Below are 23,386 nucleotides of genomic sequence, written 5' to 3'. Positions count from 1 at the left end.
TGTCTCCTTAATCTGATTTTTGAGATTTTACTAAGTTTAAACTTTCTCTGAGCAATCCTTCCTGTGCCATCTGCTCTATGAACTCTACTGCCTTGCCTGAAATACAATTAACCTTAAGAAAACTATTTCTGCATTTGTAACCCCTTCTTATACTCACAACTGCTCTTTGCTGTGAACTCTAAGTTTGGGAATGGTTTTCCTCAGAACTGCTATAATCACTGCTGTCTTCTTCAACAGAATTCTTGAAAAGTGAAAAGCACTGGTTTTAGGTGGTTTGGGGCTTTGTTGCACTTTTTTTTAAGGTCAGTAATATAACACACAAAATAAAATCCTGAGCGACCTGAGCAAAGGCAAACTGTCAGCTCCTACATACTGAAATAAACAGAGAAAAGTTATGACTGGAAATCAAAGATCATAATCCTATTTAGATCCCAATCCTGCAATTTGGTTTCTGTGCACACACCCCTCTGTCAGGCAGACTCCCACTGACGTCTGCTGGACAGATGATCTCTTTTGGGAACAGGCTGACACAGGCAGCTGCTATCACTTAGCTTTTCCTTTGGGGGTCCCTTATCCATGGACAATGTCAGGATATTACCAAAGAAACAGATATTTAAATTATCTAAGTTCTGATTAGAAAAAGAAAACTTCCTGCTCATTTAAAAAATACCATTATGAACTTTATGCAAAATTGTGTCCTCTGCTCTGATTGAGCTTACTGGCAACATGCCTGGATTTGAATCCTATGTGCCAAATGGATAAGCCTTTCTGTCTCTTAACCTTTTGCCCATGTGTGAGGTCAATCCTCAGCCAAACAATAGGATTTTCATTTATCTAGAGGAAAACATTTTCCTAGAAAAAGGACTGTTCCCCATGCTTTAGCCACAGATGCCAACTCTAGCATTTACATATTGTATCTTTCTAATGTGTTGCATCAAGAAGGCTCTACTGACAATCAATTACACTTCAAAATAGCAGCAAAGTTTGTATGAAGAAAAGAAAACATGTAGGGTAGGTAACATCCCTCCAGAAGCACATAGATTCTGATCTTTATTGATGTTGTCAGCTGAAAGTAAGTTCTCAAGTAGCACACCAAATAGCAAACCATGCATGCTTGAACAAGATTCACAGTGCGGATGATGATGATGATATCTTCTATTCAGAACTGTCTGTGGCTCTCAGCACAGCAAAATCAATAGTGCTACACAACCTTCCCCTTCACCACAGGTGACTCAGGTTTCAGCTGAGGTCAGTGCCCACCACTGATTCCAGGGAAGCCAACCAAGCAGGGGGTGCAACACAGGAGGTCTGATCAGTGCCTGCTCAGTGATTCCACATGATCCCAAGGCTGCTGCTGTCCCTGGCTATAATATAATAAAAAAGTTCTACACTAGTCAGAAATCCAGTAAGGACTGCACAACACAGCTTGGCTCTCAGACTCGGATTCAGAAGGGATTAAGAAAATAGAGAGATTCTGAGAAGGGACACACAAAAACCCAGGTGACAGGGAAGCAGTCTTGGGACTGGCATCTGAAGAACATGACCTCCTCTTCTTGCAAGAAAGGTCGGATCACCGTGCATAATAACAAAAACTGCAAAACTTCATGTCAGCTGAGGACCTTGAGTCTTGCCAAAAGAGACAGCCAACAGCTGTACACTGAACCTAAGCAAATTCAGATGTCATTTCTTGCCAACAAGGGAACAGCTTACTAGATGGTAGACTCAGGCTGTGAGAAAAAAATTTGGTTAATAGCTTTAATTTTAGTTCTAGGTGTTTAATTAAGGCTTACAATTAATGTTAAGAGTTAAGAGAATTAATGTTTGATTCTAGAACATTTGTGAAGCCAGTGTTGTTCATGGCACTTCTTTTTAGCACTGCAATCTGAATTTGCTAAACACTTTGCACTTTAGAGGTCAAGGGGATGACTATCAGTAGGGTCCCCCACACACTGAGTACCTGCAGTGTGAGGACTACAATTAACCCCACACCTCAGAAGTAACTTTCTTCCTCAAATGCACAATGGATTAATTTCTGAGTTTTTATTTTATTCCTCTCTCTTGCTCTTCCTCAGAAACAGCAGAGTGCAATGAGAACTGCACATTCCACTCTCTTGGCTGACACTAGAGAAGCCCCTATATGATGCCTGATCAGAGCATTCTACTCACCTCATCTCTGCAGGACAATCAGGATCTGGGATTGTGGAAGAAGCTACACTCGGGTAGCACTTGGGGCTTTTTCAACCTTCTCTGCAGCTCAAGTTGATTCATCTGTATTTATCATCTAACATTCCTTCCTGCTCCAAGTGCCTCAGGCATTGCTGGCACTGTGGCTGATTCCCCTAGAATTTAATTTCCAGGGGATTGAAATCATTTATCTTAACTAAAATAATGAGTCTTAATCCTCAATCTTCAAATAAAGAACAGTTGCCTGTTATATGAAGGTCAGACAGGTGCCCTACTTACCTCTTCAGGTTTAAAATCCATTAAACAAAGTGTTCATAAACTAAAATAATAAATATATTAATTTATCTCACAATGCATTATCTCCTACCAATAGTGCACATAATTTTTAGCAAAACATCACAAAAAGAATTCTACGGTATGAACTAGAGCAATTTATGCCACATATGAAAACCAGACTACTATACAGCCTCTGTATTCAAAGGGGAGGGAGGGGCAGTTATGGGATAATAAAATAAAGACATCCATCATGCAACAGTCCAACATGTAAAAGAAGATTTGCATATCCTGACCTGCTAGAGCCTACAGCATTAACATCATAATTAATTTCTTGGGAAAAAAGGTAGGAATTTGCTTTAATTAAAAAAGTGGGAGCTATATGCATTATGCCCAGATGAGACTCCGATACCCTATTGTTAAGTGATTAAACAAGCATTTATAATTAACTTGAAACTCACACGGCTATGAAACTCATGAATAGCAATAGTTGCATTAACAGGTCTGCCTTTGATCTCTACAGGAACTGTGCATGACACAAACTAATTTCATTTCCAAACCTTGTCTCTTAGACATGGAATTAAATAAAATACCGTCATGGAGCGCAGATGGAAGTTGAGTTTCAAAGCTTTAGCTTACCACACGCATAATGTATTCTTTACAAGACACGAAAAAGTAATCCCTGCTTAAACCCCTCTTTTTTTGTAATAGAGTTCTTTGAAACTCTGTTTGGGGATCAATATGGAATGAGAAGGTAATGCATTGATATTTTTCAGTTGCTCAGCATTAGAGTTCTCCACTGACTCAAGACCCCAGCTGATTTAGTGACATCAGCTCTGAGGATAACACCACAGCGAGCTCAGCCACTTGGGGTTTTAAGCCAACTTTATACCTACGGCACCATCAGCCTAGTATGGGGGAGGGCAGAAAGGGAAAGCTTGGATTTAGCCACAAAGGCACTTGTTACATTTTACATTTACATTTACAACTTTATCCTAAGTCTATTAATAAAAGCATGCATCTGATGAAAGCAATTTAAAGTAGATGTATTCTATGCTTAAGTGATCCAATGTATGTTCAATGGGGCAGCGAGGAGACAAGCACTTTTTTGTTTTTTCACTTTCGAACATCTTTAATCTTAGGTTTAATCTCTAATTTCTAAAACCTGTTGTGAAAGCAAAGCTAGATATCACTTTGGAAAAAGGCATTATTACTCGGGTTGTTTCTTTTTTAAACAAACCACTGTAACAATTCAAACAAACCCATCTCAAGGGCCTCTCTACATTCCCATTGCAGCCTGCAGTGCAAACTTCCACTTTCATCTCAGTAATCCACTGACGTAAGCTCATGCACATACAGAGGCAAACCAGTGCACTACAATTTTATCTAGGCACTTGCACGTTCCCTTTCTTCAAATAACTCGACAGTCGATTTATAATCACTTCATTCCTTGAAGAGGTTATCCCCAGCTGGCAGGCAGGAAAATTAAACTGTAGGTGAAGCTACACATGGTAACCATCTCATTCCTCCAACACAGCCAGCCTGAGCAGAGCCCTGCAGAGTGGTGGGGAATGCAGCACTGCTGTTCAGCTACTCCACAGCAAAACCAGGAGCATCTCTTCCCTCCCCACCTCTGGGCCTGGCTGTGGACTCTTGCTCCTTCTCTTGGGCTACCCCACTTTCTCCTTGGACCTGCTGCTGTGTTGGTTTGCACTTACTAACCTAACAAACAGCCTAACAAACCAAGTGGCTCAATGCCAGGTTATCAGGTTGAACTGCTGAAGCAATGCAGCCCTGTGTGCCAAAAGCAGCAGAACAGGCAGGTGTGGGGTGGAGAGTGGTGGCCAAGTGCAACACTAGCAGAGGAAAAGAAAGGATTTGGGACCACCCCTGCTAGTTCACAAGCAATTCAGACATTCCTGTTGCACCCCTATGGTCACTTTGGAAGGATACCTGCCCATCTCTTGACCTAGGCAAGCTTAAGGTCAGTATTTGACATGTACAATTGCAGTAAACCTTCATTCTGCATGAATTCCAAATCCCATTCTCCAATAACTTCCCAACCTCTACCTCTGCATACTGGAACCACAGCAGTGAAATCTCCTGGCTCTGTAAGGACAGGATGCTTTTGACAATGCCAGGAAAGGGCTGGTATGGAGCAGCAAGGACTTTGCACGGGCGTCACAGAGTGTTTACAACAGCTCTTGAACACCCAAAAACCTCTACAGCCAGTTGGCATTTGCAACTGGGTGGATGGAGGAGGTTACTGTTGTTTCTCCCGACCCCAAAAAGCTTCCTTTTATTAATATCTCCTCATGCCACTTTCTGTGACTTTTGTCACAACAGCACAAAGATTAAATGTTACCCAGCTTGTCTATACTTTAATTTTCCTACCCTACAAAAATACTTATTTCCAAGTTTTTGAGATTTTTCTGTTCAAAATAATATTTCCATTTCCTCATTTGGAATAGTTTAAAAATTTAATTAACCTGTGATCTAGGTATTCCTCTAGATTATAAATAAAAACTTTAAATAAAATAGGACCCATTTAGTTCTGGGTCAGATAGGTCCCTTTATCCTAACACTAAAGCAACCTCAGCTTAACACATGGCCATTCATCATTACACTTTGTTTTCTCTTTCATCCACTCAATCACATAGAAGAAGCCTTCTGATCCAAGTCAATTAATTTTTCAATTAATATTTTTGAACCAGGCTGCTCTACTGTCTATACTTCAGTTATGATGACTGCATATATATGCAGTGCATACATTACTGACTCAGCAACCAAATCTTGTGTCAGTTTAAATTACTGTAATAGCCATGGTGTTCTTAATTCTTGGCAGGGGCTTAATTTTTAGGGCCATTATGATTTCATGAGAAAAATAATTCTGATCAGATTAAAACTGTGAATTTTGAAAAATTACTTTCTATTCCCCTGCACTGGAAGTCAATTATGTAAATCAGAAGTTACTGGCTCTTCCACAAATTCACAATTGTAATGGAAAGGTACAGTTACACTTAAAATATTCATCTTTCTTAGACTCAGTTTCTATAAAAACCTCAGTGTGACAATGAGGGGTTGACATGCTGCTTACGCACCTTATCTTCCCTTCCAAGATGGGAAGAGCACTGGAAAATACCTTTGTATTTCTTGGTCGCCTTGCAGCTCTGATTCTCAGAGCTGCTTATCACAGTTGCATGATTACCACTGTAGCTAGAAATGAAGGTTTGGAGGTCTACAAACCAGGCTTTGGGAATGGGTGTAAGCAATTTGGGAGTAGCCTGTTTGTTTAGGGAGTATTTATAATTGCCAGTCTAAGGGGGCCATCTGAAAGGGATCACACTGCTGAAGGATTCCTGGGGTTCACAAATCAAAACACTTAAACCAACACATCAAAGCTTATCAAACAGTTCAGTGAATTATCTCTTCTATTTAGAGATCAGTCTTGATGTAAAATGCTGTGACTGGCCAATAAATGGCAGAGGAAGGCTGAGAGGTGATGGGCAAGGGCTATGTGCCCTGAAGCTCAGGAAATAATGCAGGGTGGGACTGACCACAGCTTCTGCAAACAGGGCTGACTGTATCTCAGCACAAATGGCACCCGAGGGTGGCCTTTGTGTTAGATGAACAGCTATGTCATTTGACTGAATCAATTCACTACACTACCACTGAGCAGATCAAATATTTCTCCAAGCTCATTAAGAAAGTTAAAAATGCCTCCCAAACTAGCACAGTGAAGTCATATATACATGGCTTAGACCAGTAAAGCGTGTAAGAAGTGAACAATTAGCAACATTAAATAAAATCAAAGATGGTTGTGGGCTGGTTTCAGCCCTTGTATTCCTTCTCAGCAGCTGGGGATAGCCAGCATCATGATGGTGAGCATATTACAGAGACCACAAACATCTACCACATATTGGTGTAGTGAGTGAATTATTGATGTTGTTAATGTCTTTTGTATTAACAAAGCACAAATTACATTGGCATTGTTATTTTGGTATATTTTTTATCATTGCACTAAATCAAATAAGCATATCTTCAAATAAGTAAATTTGATATTACACATGTGGCCTACCTAAAAAAGCCCAGTCAGAGCATACAAGATTCTGGCAAATGCTCTCATTATTTACAAGTTTGTCCACTTGACAACATAAAAGAGTTATTTATTTTACTCTGGCATAAGCCCATTCCAGATATTTATAGCTGTAAAAAACACTCCAGAGCTCAAGCTCTTTCCCTCAGCAAGGAATCCCTCAAATTCTTTCATTTTACCTCATTTGTTTCTTATACTTGTGCTACAAAACACACATCTGCTTAAAAGTAACACCATCACACAGGGCTGTTGGTGTTTCCAGTCTGACAAATACAGTCACTTTTCCATTTACAAGCAGAACTGAAAACACTCCAGCAGCATGCTCTGCTTCCTTGGCACAGACAGCAACATGAATATTTTGCAGGCTACTTAGTCTATGCATTAAGCAAGCATTATAAACTATTATTATCCTGGTTTAAACAAACAGCTGTATGTCTGGAAAGTGATCTACTGTGTGCAAACAATGCTTACAGGAGAAGCAGAAGGAAAGCCTTTCTAAACATCCAAATCACACAGACGCTGAATTTATACACAGAAGTTGCATTAACAGGATGTGCTGGGGAAATTTGCTGGAATGCAAATGAAAAGGAGATATGAGACCAATAATCAACTTCTGAAAGGGTGAAATATGCTCTGTTGTTGTGTCCAGAATGACTATAATGTTAGCACTTGGGGACATGGTTTTGTGATGAACATGGCAGTGCTTGGTTAATGACTGGACTTGATGATCTCAGAAGTTTTTCCCAACCTTATAGATTCTATAACTAGCAGATAAAAGGTTAATGTATGTCATGCACATACATATGTATGCTAAGTTAAACTGAAAACACAAGGTACAGCTAATCACAATAAAAATGGCAGCATTTATTTAAAAGTTTCCTTGACCTAAGTACCAGTCATTATCACTTCCTTGAAACCCATTCAACAACCAAGTTTACAGATACTTTCTTGAAGTTAAGAAAACAAGTATTTCATGCAGGGATATCTCCTCTTAGTTCATTTGTAATTTATTATGTTCTCACATTTACAAAGGAACTGCTAATAAAAATTACAGTATTCAACAGTTAATCATTACTTTAAAGGAACTAGCCCAATAAATTTAAAACACATTTTACCATACTTAGTCACAAATACAATTCCAGTGAGTAATACCAGAGTGCTAACCTTCTAGTAAATATGTAAAATAGAAATACAGATTCCTCATCTTTCTTTCTCAAATTTAACAACTCTAGGAAATCTATAAATACCATTTTTAGCAACTTATTCAGTGTCACTTCATGTTCTGTTTCATTTTGACATTCACTTCTCTAAATCACTATACATTTAATTTTAAAGTTCACATAATTTCAACATGTCCTGATATTTGGGAAATTAACATTCTACAATACAAAAGTAAGGTATTCTTTTCATTGAGCATATGTTCTAAATCAAAATAGATCTTTACTTTTTTTGCCCCTCTTCACACTAAGACTCTGAAAGAAAACCCAACCCACATAACTCAAAGGATGTGTGCATGTACATACACTCACAATCTGCAGCACACAGTTATACAGGAAGGCTGATTTATTTATTTCAATAACAGGTCTAACAACACAAGTGGTCAGTTGTTCTCCTGAGGTTGTAAAATTACTAAAAGGAAGAGGGAAAAGGACAGCCTGAATTCCCAGCTAGCCTTGTGCTACCACAACAGCACAAGGGAGATTTCCAGCAATTAGCTGGCTAAGCACAATTTAAAGAGCACAGAAAGTGGACAGGTTAGGAAACACCACAGCACCCATCCTATAGGAACCAGGGATCTACTGCAAGGAGGACAACAACCAGTTCATTTGCCTTAAATGTTTATAAAGACAAAAGGACTTTGGGTTTGCTGCTCTAGTACAGGATCAACAACAAATATCACAACAAAACAGTGACTGATACAATCACAATAAAATTCTACAGACACATTAAAGTCCTGTACCCACACATATGGATGCAACACAGGAGAAACAAAATAATTAAAACTGCAATTGCCTTAAATGGCAACTTAAAACAGCTTATCTGCAGACTCAAGTTTTTCACAGGAATGGTGGAGTTACTCTAATGCTGAGATGTTCAAGGTGAACAAGAAGGATTTTAACTTCAGCTTTGAACCATTCAATTAGATTCTCCCATCTGAGTTAGTAGCTAAATAAAGAAAAATTGAAGCAAGTAGAATTATTACCAGCTAAGTAATACTTGCACTTCAAGATCATCTTTCTAGCCATTAAATGAATATTAAAATTAGGCTGAAATTATTTTGTAGTTACATTCACATAGAGTTGAAAATGCTTGGGCAAATAGCACATAACAGCAAGATAACTGTTCAGCTAAGTACAGCAACTCAAAGTGTATAGCTACTCCTTTAAAACATGATGATTCTTATGTTAGCTGCAATACTAAAGCCAGGCAAAATACATTTCATATTCTTTTCAATGAATGTGCCTACATATAAAGCACTGCTGCCTACTTTGGAGTTTGGTTTAGAAATTCATTTTTGTTACTGCCGTGCTAAAACTGCAATGAAGTGGGTGGAATTTCTTAACATCTCTTTTTAAGTAGGAACCTCAGCCAAAGTGTTTTTGAGAGCCACTGCTCCAATTCCCTTGGTAGAAAGGACTTTCAGAAAATCAAATAGGTAACTGTGAAGCAGAATGGGTGAGATTTCATGATCCACTTAGGGATGCAGTGCTAAACTTGCTGTCAACACAATGGTAGAAGCAGATGGCTCTGCAGGCCATAAGCCACTTTTGCACCATGCCTATCCTTTTCTATAAATTAGAGGGGTTTCCTGGCAAAATGCCCTGGGCACTGCCTGTTACATTAGCAGCAACAAAGCCTGAACTCTGAAGATGTGGCCTTCACCTTGATATCTCCCCTCCTGCCCAGCTACATCACCTGCAGAAAGGGTCTGTGAGAGGGAGCTGCACTCCAAGCCAGGAACCCTCTGTCAGGCAAAGCCTTTGCACAGCATCTTCCCAGCCTGGGTCCCTGGAGCACTGTAAGAATGAGCTCAGCCTGAGGGTCTCACTCAGGAATCCTGGTCAGGGCTACTTTTTGCCCTTGTGCTGAAGACTCACTTGGCTCAAAATCTGCCACCTCTTTTCACCTACTGCTGAAATATCCTGGTTAAGATGACATATTTAGACCCTCAGCTATTAATTTTCAGAAATGTTCACTGCTTGTGAAACACCTTACTTCATATTTAGCTACCTTTGTCCTGCTGTCCTCATGTCCTAAGACTCCATCACTTACTAATACACATTTTTAAAAAAAGCAAAACCAAGAAAGCTCTGCTAAATGCAATTAACTGTAATAACATGGAATAAATTGATTTACACTGGAGCAATATGTCTTGTTTAAACTTCATTTTATTTAAGTAGCAGTGGTAGCAAATATATTCAAGTAGCAGACTTGCCACAGTTTAAGAAACAAAACAACAAAACACATATACTTTACATTGGCTCTCTCTACAACAATTCAGGACAAACCCTTCCATGATTCACATGAGGATGTATCAACATGTACAGGAAAACAGGCTCCAGAAGTTATTTAACAAAATGTACAGAGAATTTAAAACTGCTTTTTAAAATAAGAATTTTTATTTTTCAACAGCTTTGTTACAACTCTTGCTACACTGCTCCCCAAAAATGTCCTTCTGAAAATATGCACCCTTTTTAGATGACTTCCAGTGACAGCAGGCACACTGATTTCAGCAACTAAAACTGCTCAGTTGTGAAATTACCAAACCTTTCTGCCAAATCAATCAAACCCAGTTACAAGAAGCCCTAAAGCATGCAGCAAAATATGATGAATATCTGAAAGGTGGTATGATCATGAAGGCCAGAGCAGTGGGGAGGCCCCTTGGTACAGCAGAGTCCTGGAGCTCCTTCCTCCAGGGTGAGGATGCAGGTTCCAGCAGACTCACACAAAAGCAGCATTTTCCTGTCATTTTGTGTGGGCAGCCCCAATTGCTCTTGCCTATGACTCAATTGCAACAGTTAACAGATGGGACTTGATCTACTCTCTTCTGAAGAAAGCAATCACCTACTAGTCTGTTTTGGTTTTCCCCCTCCCAAGGCAGTTTTTTCAGGCTCCATACATGGCCCTTTGAAACTACAGATTACATAAAGAATTACAAAGGACACCTGAAAAAGACCAAGTCATAAGGCTTGCCAGAGTTATGCTGCCATTTTTACTGTTACTAGATTTTAAAATATATTTTAAATAGGATCCATAAAAGCAAAAAGGTTAATAAATACTGATGAATGATAAAGAAGTCAAATAAGATGGCCGTGGGGCTGCTTCTTGGTTTAGGGTTCTTAGGAAGCAGTCACAGACTCTATTTAGGAAAAGGAGTTCTGAACACAGAGAAAGAAAAGCAGTGTAATAACAGAGAGTTAAAATGTAATGAAGAGAGGGCAGCACCTAGCTTTTGTATGAGTTTAATGAAAGCCTATGAATAAATTTATTCAGTGAGACTTTCACCTCCTATTAGGTAAGAAAGGATGAGTGAATGTATCCTTGTGAAAGGAAAGGTCTTTGGGCTGGACCTTGCACAGAGCTGGGAGCCCACCTGCCTACCTGCCATGTCTGTCAGTCTGGGTAAAATGGGAGAGGACAGGGAAAGAGGTGGACAGTCCCCATTCACTGCAACAGGGAAACAAGAGTGAAGAGAGATGCTTATATGGAAGTCACAGGTACACAGATGTCCCTCCATCTTTCTGAAGTTAGAAAAAAACTGCAAACGGGTTTTCCTCCCTGAACACCAGACTCTCCTTCCTTTTTAAGTCCTTATCACATTCCAGTAATTCCTGTCAGCTCTAGACTGACTGTTGCTATTTGCTCTTACATGGACTGGCCTGAAAAGTGTCCCTAAGTATTCAGAAAAGCAAGGTGCAGAGAAAACTTTTCCTTGATGCAGCAGTAAAAACTCCCAGCTACATGATGCCACATGCCCTGCTCACTGATACAGCCATGGCACCACTTTCCTGATGTGCCAGGGTCTCTGGGATGAAGCTGAAGGCAGCAGGGGCAGCACACAGCTGTGTTCCCTGCCAGCAGCTCTGCTGGGGAAACTGCACCATATCCCAGCCTCGGGCTTACCACACTCCACTGACATCATCCAAGATTCACTCTCCTTCCAGCACATCCAGCCCAGATACTGACAACATCTGCTCTGGGCCAGAACACCCTGGCCTTTTGACTCCCATTCCTCCTTTCTCTTTGTGATCGTTTGATACATTTTATTTATTACAGCAGCTGGATGTACAGGTTTAAGATCCTCCTATGCAAAGCCCTATGTGGGCTTTGTATATGCAGTATCATCTCCCTCTGGATATGGGGGTGTTGTGCAGGGGTAGGGAAGAAAAAGAAGTTGAGTATTTCAAGCCCCTCTCTTTGATTTGCAGAGCAAGTACATCACTGCTGTGGGCTGAGACACTTTAGTCCAAGGGCTGTACACAGCTGTCATGGAGCCACATCACAGAACCAGGGCAGCTCCCCTCCAGCCCCAGCATATTCTACACACTTCTGCCTCTTCCCTCCCACAGATACCACCCCTAGACCACCACCTCAGGGCTGACAGCCAGCTGGCAAGGAACTGAGGTGGGGAGGGGAGACCCAAGAATCACAGGCTCTGCCTTCTCCTGTCACAGCAGTCAAGACAAGCTAAGCGATACGAACACTTGCCTACCCACAAATTGGGCTGTGCTGCTCAGGGCTTGCAGGACTATTACACCCATCCCCTGAGAGGCACACAGTGACTCACAGCAGCACTGACTTCACACCCTGCAAGCATCAAATCCAGCAGCATCGTACTGGGGCCAGGGGAAGGAATATTGAACAGCGTGCCCTGAAACCACCCAAGCTGTGCAAAACAACTCCAGTCCCGTGCGACAGGACCCAGGGAAACACCTTGGCTCTGGGGTCTGTACACACTGCTCCAACAGATCCCAGACCCACGCTGGGAGGACACCTAGGAGTATGCCATCCCTCTGACTTCTGCAGCTTGCTCTCCACAAGATAAATTTTGAAATGCTGCAACCCATCTGAGTCCCACTGTAGGCAGAACTGCAAAGCACATGGTGAATCTCTTCTCCCCCTGAAGCTTTGGCATAGCTTGTGTGACAGCACTCAGCATCTGGGACACTTGCAAGATAAAACCAGAGCACAGCAATCAGAAGGGCATCTAACACTAGCACAGCTCTGGCAAACACTTCAGCAAACCATAGGTTAAGTAGCGACATAAGTGCTAGAAGATGATCTGCACATTATAGATTATGAGAAAAAAAAAAGTCAAATGGAAAAGATTTGTCACTCAGGAGAGATGAACAGTGGTGGAGGACATCTATGCACATCAGGATTCAGATACAAAGCAATAATACCTAAAAACATCCAAAGAGAAAACTAGTAAAATAGTATGCTTAAAATAGTAAGTTTAAATGCAATATGTCTATTAGAAATGTACTATATTATATAGATGCTTCTTATATCCTGCCTTGCATCCAAAAATCTTTGTGGGTTCCTTTGAAGTTCAATATCTACAGATTGTTTTTATTTTTTTAAATCATTTTAATTGCATTCCTTGTGGACAGTGAAATATTTGCAAGCTTTTACACAAGAATTTTCCGACAGTTTTATTTGGAATGCTTGCTAGTTTTGCAAAGGACAGCTCTAGCACTCTCACTTGCACATTCAGCTACTTCAGAAACTGCAAGCTTCAGCAAGTCCAGAAAATGAAGTTTTCTGAGTAGTCTGTATATAACTCCATGAATCCAAAAGGCTGTAAGGATTCATGCTCCTGTGACATCAGCATACCTTGGAGAAAAAGTTAAGCAACATTTGGAATATAGGTTTAAGTTATTTTTGAATGCTCTGCCTTGATACATCTAATAAACTAGCTCTAAATTGTTGAAAGGTTAATACAAGAAGAAAATAGTTCCTAACACTAATACAATTTTATTTTGAAGAACCAGAGACCATACAGAAATAAAGAGGGTTTACCAGGCAACTGGTACAGCTTACTCATGTCCAGCTGGCAGACCACCATAAAATGAGCACCCAGAAAATCTAATTTTTGAGGTTCAAGCACATAGACAACACCTCCAAGGCCAACAGCACCAGAAGTGTGAACAGCATTATGTATCATATCTACCTTCTACAGACTTAAAAGCTTCCTTTGCAGTGTTTTGACTTTTATTATACTGGACTTTTTGAGAGATTCACAAGTGCCATTAGTGAGGAGAGTTTATTAATAAATGAATTATTCAAGCTTTATATACCACAATATGAGGATTTAATTGACTTTTGTTTTTAAACAGAACACACACAATAAACTCAGAGTTTATCAAAGAACTTCAAAACCCACACAAAACAGGTATTTAGAATTATTCTTACTTATATCTAGTCTGAGAAATTCTACAATAATTTCTTCACTAAATTGATCTTAAAAAAATAATTACAAAAAAACCCCATAAATCATCTGATGTGTATGAAATTTGATTCCAAGAACACCACTTTCATAATGGTTTTAATGTAGCAAAACGGGCTGTGATGGTCACCAAGTGACCAGACCACTCCCATTTTCTCTGCACCTTGCCTGGACTCGGAAACAGAGGCAGCTAGAAGGTGACTGGCCAAAGATTTGTAAGGAAGAAAGAATGACAGCACTCCTGAGTTTGAAGGAATAGACTATAGTCAGACATAGATTACTTTCTCAGTTCTCAACACTCCTCATGCCAAGGAAACTGACAAAGTTTAGCCAAAGTCCTCTTTCCCACATTGCATCCCTCCACTGAAGTGTGACAGATGCTATAAGAAATTGATGGTTCTATTAAATTATTTTTTGTTTGTTTTGTTTGGAGGTGGTTTTTTGTTTTTTGGTTTTGTTTTTTTTTTGGTATTTTAAAAACAGAGATTGGTAAGAACTTTTTGTGATATTTTGTGATATAGAAGTATTTCTTCATTGTGCTGAAGGGAAGACTGACGCCCTGGCAAGTATGCTCACAATGCTTCTTTATTCGAAGCCAGCTCAAGAGGGCTCACAAAGGGGTGAGTGGGCTGACGATGACAACCTCTACAGAACAGGCAGGAATCTGGTGACGCACTAATCGCTGCCTTGCTTTTTTCACTGCACAACTCCTTGTGTGCCCGTTTCAGAAGCCAACTCTCACCCTGCTTTGCTGCCACAGCAACACAGAAACCATCATGTGGGAGTGCTGAAAACAGATTTCCTTGTATTGCTGAAACCAAGAGATCTGCAGTAGATGAGGAAGAACCACTCTTTCACCATCTTGTGGACCCATCACACTCAGAGCACAATCTGAGGCTCTTCCCCCTCAGTCTTCAAACAAACACATGCACATACACTCCTGCCCTCAGATAATACCAGACATGAAAAATACTCCTGACTTTTCTTGTTCTTTGAGATGACTGTTTTCTCATCCCAGCCTTGGGCTGACCCGAAGATCTACAAACCTCCACAGCATCTCAGAAGAAAACTAAGACTGTTATTGGGATTCGGGCTTGCTTTGCAAGGATGCTGCTGCCTCTTTTCACTTTGCAGAAAAAAAACACAGCAAAGGAGAAAGAAAGGCTGTGCAGATCACTGAGACATCTAATTGCACTTTGCTTTTTTAACTTCAGGTAGATTTGCAGCTTTTTGACAAGTCTATAATGATACAGTTTTTCATTCTGCATTACAAACGTTAACAGTCAATATCCCAACAGCTACTGAAACAGATGATAGGTTGCTGAAATTCTGTAAAGGAGAAAATTCCACATGTGGGTGGTGTTTTAAAAGTAGTAGTTTTCCTCCTGTGCTCACAGAGGTGAAGGTAACAGCAGGACACTCACTAAAAGCCCACTGCTTCTCTCACACTCTGTGCTACAGACAGAGCATAACTTGGCCACCACAGGAATCCAACACACTTTATTACTATACACCCTCATACAGCTCACAATTATCAGTGATACCATGTGGCCTATCTTAAAATTGTATTTTCATACAGGAGAAGGAAAGAGTGTTTAAGATGAGACATTTATTAAAAAGGAAACAGTTAAATGGGAAGTTTCTAATTTCCTTCAGCCAAGATAGAACTGAAACATGAAAATCAGAGTATCACTTCATTTCACTACCTCAGTGTGTTCTCTTACTTGGGTGACAATTTTCCTACAAAACTTTTGGGTTTTATGCATTACACTTCTTATGCATTCCCTCTTTAATGGAAGTGTTGGCTCAAAGGCATAAAGGAGAGTGAGGACTAATTTCCTTGCAGTTAAATCAAGAAATCAGAGTTTCCACTTCACGTGGGCTTTGCTTCAGGGCTGGAATAATCTATCATATGGCATTAATACCGAGCTAAGAAATCCAATCAGAGAGGCCTTAATCATACTACAGCTCTAGGCCCACTTTAGTTCAGCACCATTCAATTTGGTGGTTGTTAATTCTAAGTGGCAAGCAAAAACTTCTTGTACCTGGTATTTCGAGGACTAGAAGATTCCAGTGTAGCTCAAAACCAGGAAGGAATATTTATTTATCACCATATGATCACAACATGTTTAAGAATTTAAGTATGTCAAATCAGAAGAGACACAGTAATATGGTGTGGCTACTGGAATCACCATCTATGCACAGCATGCCCACTGTTAAAATCTACATGGATGCAAAATTTTACAGTGACAGAGCCAGAAGCAGAGCTCTCTGAAGATTCTCCTTTCCCCCTGGCCAAGCAGACATCACATCCTGGTGCTTGTCAGACAGTGCTGGGAGAAGGATGATTGCACCAAAATGGTCTTTGGTGACCTCCAGGTCCACTGAGGTCATTCCCCATGACTGGAACTCCTCAGGGGCTCTGCACGTTTCACCACCACAAGAAAGCAACAGGACTGCTCCATGCAGGACTGCTACTCCCTGACATTTGACTCGCTTTTCCTTCATCTTACTTTGACTTCTTTTCTTCATGGATCTAAAGTGCTGCAATTACCAGATCAAGCTCCAAGAGTGTAAAAATGCTGTACTGAGAGACATAATGAGGCATTTTATATAATGTTTTATGTTGCCAGAAGCGTTCAAATCCAACAACTGAGGGAAAGTCAGTGTTTCTCCAGTGACAATGTGGAATACAGTATGCTTTTTTTGGTAATTCTATTTGCAAGCAAGTTATACACTCATACTAGTTTAAAATTGAGATGGAAAAACATTTCATATACCTACATGAAGATTTATGTAAAAAAATCATAGGGAAATTGGAAAAAAGTTTATGGTCAAACTGTCTCTCCAGGGAGTACTTGGAAAACAAAGGAAAAATGAGACTGATGGAGCAGCATTCCCTTTAGTTAATTAAGTTCAGCTGTATTAATTTATTAAACAGATGTCAAAGACAACAAATCATTATTTGTCAGTTTAGCACAATTCCACAAAGCAATCTTTAAACCTCAGTGATATTATCTCCTTTTGCTTTCTGAACACTACAAAGCTGCTAAAAATGTACTTGATCAGTCTGCTATGTTGATACCACTATGAAGGTGAAAAAAATGCATAAACCCTTTAGTTTTCTGGGAAAATGATCCAAAGCAATAAAATTAGGCAATATTATAGTTTTCAAATGTTTCAGTTACAGATTTCCTGGAATCTCTATGAAATCAATCCACAAACACACTGGTAACAATAAAACTTGCTTACAAAATTAAGATTCCTGCATTTGATATGCTCAGCTCACCTTTTAATTACACCTAAAAATTAAGAAGGTTGAGATTTTAGTTGAGATGTGTCATGTCTTACCACTGTATGTTTTTTTTTTTTTCCCACTGTCCACTGTGTTTAATAGAGAAAGTAGAGTGGATGTTGTACAATTTTATATAGCAAGAAACATGCCTCATTCAAATTGGGCTGCAGTAACTTATTCTAGAACATGGTGGAAGAGAGAACTTGCTGAGAGATGTACTTTAAGAAAACACAGTGAAATAGTTCCAAGGAAAAGACAGACACTAAAGCAGCCTGGAAACTGACATAAAAAGCAATCTGTTTTTTCTCCATACTTAACAGAGAATATACTCATCAAATCACTTCTTAAAATCAATTGTATTCCATTTCTCCTTTGAGTGCTTTCATTCCTGATGCCTCCTAATGACTGTTTGCACCTCAATTTCCTTTGACATTTAACATGCACATTAAACACTATCTGAAGGTGAAAGTATCTTACTTAACAGTTCCTATATGAATATAAAGGAGAAATCACCTGAATTACAGACAGTCCCCCTCCCAAAAAATAAGCAAAAAAGCCCAAACACAAGCAGGAGCCAGAGCTGTAACAGTGCATTAATTTAGCACAACATCATAAACAAAGGACAGTAGTGGGCAAGCTTTCAAAGTACAAATTTTTCTACTGTGAGAGTCCTCCTGTTTTCAATCTGTTACAGCTAAATGCCCATGCTCATTAAAAGCATGCTTTGCACAAATAAGACTTAAAGAGCAATGAAATGTTTACTTGCAAGTAAAAAATGTGGTTGCCCACAAGTCAACATGAAATAAGAAAGTAAGATGCAAAAGCAGTATCACTTACCTGTCAAGAATACTATAAACCAGCCCACATTGCTCCATTGTATTTTTTCCAGTACCACCTATCATCTTTCACTTTCAGCCAACTTAAATTGGCTTAGATGACCACCATAGTTTTTGTGTCCTTAAAGTTCTTAGTCAATTCAAGCATTACAGTAAATGACCAAAATTTAGTAATCTTAGTAATCCATAATTTTGCTAAGTGTTAGGAAAGTTACTCGATGCATGCCTTCAATTAAGCCTCCCTGATGAATGTAGAAAAGGCTTACTACCTACCTTAGTTCGCATTTACAGAACACACAGCACACATGACTTCAGACAACCTACTCATGGAAAACAGAGGGGGGTAAAGCTACAGGAGTGAAAAAAGATCCAATTTAAATCTTCAGAAAATGTCCTCAGTTAACTGCATGAACATTTGACTGAAGGGAAGGTTTTTCCCTGAGTATCCAACATACAAGAATATGGCAGCTCCCAAGCCTTACCATCATTTGCCTTTGCACCTTGGGCTGGGGAAGGGGACAAAAGAAACAAATGTACAGTTTTCTTCTGAGGACAGAAAGCTCCTCTGGCACACACCACTGGAAAACAGCACTGATGCAATTATCACATGGAAGCAAAGCACATAGAATTTCAAAGTGTCATTTGACTACTTTCCCATTTTTTAAAATCACTTTTTTTTCTCAAAGATACTAATTTTTCTGGGAAGTGCAAACCTAAGTAGCATTATAAGCATGCTATAATACTTGTAATGGACAGAACTTCATATTCAGCTGTACCAGAACTGTTCTGAGCTCCTTTAGCAACAGCACACAGATGCCACTCATTTGGGGACTCTGGATTAGGCAACACACCCCACAGAAAGGGTAACATCAAAGAAATTAACCATTAAGGAGGTCCTTTTCTCTGAAGGAAGCCTGGTTAGAAAGACCTGGAGGGTCTGCAAATTTGTCCATTCAGTACCTCTCTTGGTCTTTATTAGTGCTACTGGAATATGACTGTCTGGATAGGAGGGGGAAAACTCCATTAAGAATGTTAATACTTCTGGGAACTTGAAGTAAAGACGTTTATATTTTTAGTAGCCTCATGACCCTGTGTGAGAATTCTTCAACTTTACAGGAAGTAATGCTACAAGGAAAGTGTTCCTTGGATTCAGGAATGCCAGTTATTACTTTCTCCAAACCTTAGCTTGTTGCTAAAAAGAGTGAGTGTGAGCATATGTCTTTGTAGGGGAGGAGGGGAGAGAAACCTGCTATAAATACTGATTCATGATGACCTTCAGAAAGTACCAGATGAGATTCCAACTTGGTCTAAAACTACTTCATTTTTTCTCAAGAAAAAGATATATTTCCTCTCTCTTCTTATGCCCAACTATCAGCTTATTGTCCCCCTATATCTTAGCAATAACATTTACATTTAATAGCAGCAAAAAGTCAAGTTCTTCTTTGGTTTTTCTCAAATTGCTGCTTCCCTGGTGCTGACTGTACCCATAGTCATCATGTGTCCACTCTATAGATTTAATATCTCCGATAAGCTATGACAGTTCCTTTACTGTCTTTAAACATCAACTTTTTCATAATCCATGTATCCTAATTATCTTGCCAGTGAATATATCTGCAGCAGGTAGGAAAGAACACAAAATGAACACCATTGCTGGTATAAAAAGACAACCAGACATCACAGTTCCACTGAGACAGAAGAAGGTTGTAGCCTCTTGAGCCATAAAAATTTTGCAAAGTGCTTTTCACCAAGATAAGAAAGCTATCAGAAGACTTCCCCAGGCAGTTCTAGGAGTGTCTGAAATCAAGTAAGTCACTGTCAAGCATGGTTAAGTTATATCCTGACAGCAAAGGCAAAATCTACAATGGAGCATGAATTACTACCATCAATCTCCTCAACTAATCACTTAAAATCAGAGAGCCTTTTAACCAGCCAGTCATTTTGTATTAGTTAAGATACCAACAAAAATGATGCAAAATATTAAAAGTCAACCAACTCCACTACTGAATGAACTTTTTGAAAAACAGGACTGTATTGTCCTCAAAAAACAAACAGATCCAAATTATTCCCCTACTACAATGCAGGGTACAGTGTCCTTTAACTAACAACAAAAGAGGCAGAGAATTGACTAGCCCATTGATTTCTGTTTGTGTGTCTGAGATGGGTTTTAGCCACACAGAGCCAGAGGGAAGGTACAGTGCACCTGATAGATCCTCTGTGACAGAACTCAGTCTATGCTTTGACTAAAACCAAGTATCAATGCTGGGAAAGGAGGCTGAACCACTAAAATGTGCCTTTAGGCACTTTGGGTGGGTTTTTTTAATGGCAGCTGCAAATGTTACTTTACAGATCAGAGACCCCTGAATGATGTATATGGGCTGAACTCAAACCAGTGATCCCATAAACTGCATTACCTTATGCTGGATTCTGCAATTTATTAGTATGACTACTGAAATAATTAAACCTATTCACCTAATTAAACCATTATATTGACATTCCCAAAGGCCATACACCCTTTATACTTTTAGACACAGCTTAATCTACACTTCGCCTCAAAATACATAATTATTATAAATTAGCAATATTTTACTGTGGTTTGAATTAAGTTACTCAGATTTTAAACTAACAGATATATTTAAAAAAAAATAAAGAATGAAAATAGGATTTGCCACACCAGATCAGGCCCCTACTGTATCTAACATGGTATTTGCCTTCAGCATTGGCTTGATACTGTGGACTGGCAAGAAAATGACAAAATCAGTCTAATTAGAAAAAAAAATTACATAACATATATATATGAAAGTAAAAAAATAAAGGATAGTGTAAAGGGCAAAGCACAATCATGTAATACATCATGCATTTGCCCAAGAGTTAATTCACTGTTCAAGGTTATAACTCTCCAAACAGTCCAAAGAACAATTAAGAACAATGTAAAAGTATTCTCACAAGCACTACAAGTGAGAGCAAATTTAGAAATACAACAGATAATGGTAAAATGACAGATGGGGCTCCATCTGTCAAGCACTTATATTTGACAAAATAATTTCAAAAGAACTAATGGAGATGAAAATTTTCCAGTGGGTGCAAGAAGAAACACTCTTCAGATGTCATTCCAGAAGAGACTTATCCTGGGTACAGCTGCACTTATACATACATATATATATATATATGTGTATGTATGGGCTGGCTAACAGACTTTAGCTAAAATACTGGAGAAGGATAATTTCTTTTTTTTTAACCCAAATCAAGTTACTGACATGGTGTGATGGTGGGCAGTGATGGTCCTAGTACAGCCAAACGCTGGTAAAGACAGATGAGTGGTTGGGGCCAAGAACAGTGGAATTGTACCCAAATTTTCTCATTTGCAGAAGTATCAGTATATTCATTTTTCTTACATAATTTTGCATAGTGTAAGGTGAGAATAGTTGTTCCCAAAATACAGACTTTAAGATGTTTCATGGTTATCAAAGAACTCCCTATGAGGGGATTATTTAGATAATCAGGAAACAATTTCCATATCCATGTTACTGGGTGGGTATTTTTCTGGCAAAATGTTGTTTAGCTGAGACTGAACTAGGTTAAACAGACACAAGAGCCATGAGATGGCATAGTAGGCTTTTGCTGCTGACCTGTGAAACACAGCAATATGATGTACCCAAGTTAATACCTGTGCCAAGGTCCCGTTTTTGGCACTATGGAAGGCAAAGAAAAAATCACCATATTCTGGCATATTTATGAGCTGCTTGAAACAAGTCAGACCACTTCCTCTCTAAAGCAATTTGATTTGTATACTAAATGAACTGAGATTCATTAAAACTTTATACATCTTGCACACAAAAACATCTAATGTTTCTACAATTCTGAGTTATTTCAGTTGTTGGTCAAAACATCACACTATGCCAAATATGACATAAATCAGCTCTCCAAACAAAGAGTATCTCTCTGTTCTTATCTCTGTTGTGTAAGAATAAGTGGATAGTCTTTTTAAAGCTTCCACTTATGCTGCTTTATCACCCAAGCCTTTACACTAAAAGGAACACACAAAGAAACCCACAGATGAATGTTTTGCAAGCAGATTTACTGGAGAACACAGGCACCATTAGATACATTTCACTCTATCAACTCAAAAGGCAAGAAGTGCAGTAGTCACACCTTTATGTGTGCCCAGAATAGGCACTGAACAGACACTGAACTCTTCCCAAAGTTAGGAGCTACATTTGCAAGTTTCCTCTGCTTTTCAATTACTGTTGCTATCCAGTGGTGGTTTTGTATTAGTGTTTAACAACCAAATCCACCACAAATAAGAAAGCAAATTCTTCTATATTCAATAGTCATTCATATCAGTCCCCCATGCAGTTACACGTTTTACCTTTCAATCCCTTATCTAACATATTAATTACTTTCCAGGTACACTGAGAATAAAAGTGTAACTACTTTCAATTCAGTAGAAATTCTTTGCAGCAAGAATGGAAAAAATTACTTTGAAAATAGTGATCTGTATAAAAATTGTCAAGGAATACTAAATACAATTCCTAACTGCAACACAAGCAAAAAGAAACTGTAAATCCCAAGAAATCAGAGAGTCACTTTTTCCGTTTCTTGTGTTGACTTTAGTTTATTATTTAAATACTGAATTAATTGCTTCAGGCCATTTTTAGAACAGGGGGTTTTGCTGCATTCCACTGAAAAGCAAAAACTAAAAACAAAGGAAAATATTTTCACTGGACCATCACTGTACTATCACCTTTTTTGTGTTTCTATTCTTCTCACTTGTTCTTGGTAGAAATGTTTTAAATTAGAATAAAGAACATAAAGGCATCTTGTGGGTAGTCAGATCCAGGCCTCTGCTACCAGAAGAAACATGCATCATAAAAAAAGTCAAGATTTTCAAGTTCTGCCTTAAAAGAGGTAATTACTTATCTTCCACACCCACACATTTGGCTGCCTGCCAGAATCCCACTCCTCCATGGTTGCTTCTTTTACCTGCATACTTTTCTCAAGGCCAAACTGTCAAGTGCTATCCCTTCCTTAAACAGGTCGTTTCTATATCTGCAGAGAGAATAATTCTTTATGTTTATCTGGTGTCTTATAACCTGTGATTGACCAACACTTCTGTTTCTTCCTCTCTAACTACTCTAACTCCAACTTAGAAATTAATGTTATTGGACCCTAAACAGACAAATTTATACTGTAATATAGTTGTTTCAGTTTGTAAAAACTGTTATAAAAAACAAAGCTTTATAAATGTCAATATT

General features: G+C 39.0%; 1 protein-coding gene across 2 annotated transcripts in view; it reads right to left on the bottom strand.

The window, feature by feature from the left end:
• Positions 1-23,386, bottom strand: part of FAM171A1 (family with sequence similarity 171 member A1) — an 85,718-nt gene that overhangs the window by 41,119 nt on the left and 21,213 nt on the right. The window lies entirely within an intron of this gene.

This window comes from Erithacus rubecula (assembly GCF_903797595.1).
Source record: "Erithacus rubecula genome assembly, chromosome: 3".
In the NCBI taxonomy this organism is placed as follows: Eukaryota; Metazoa; Chordata; class Aves; order Passeriformes; family Muscicapidae; genus Erithacus; species Erithacus rubecula.
This window is presented reverse-complemented; position numbering and strand designations above follow the sequence as displayed.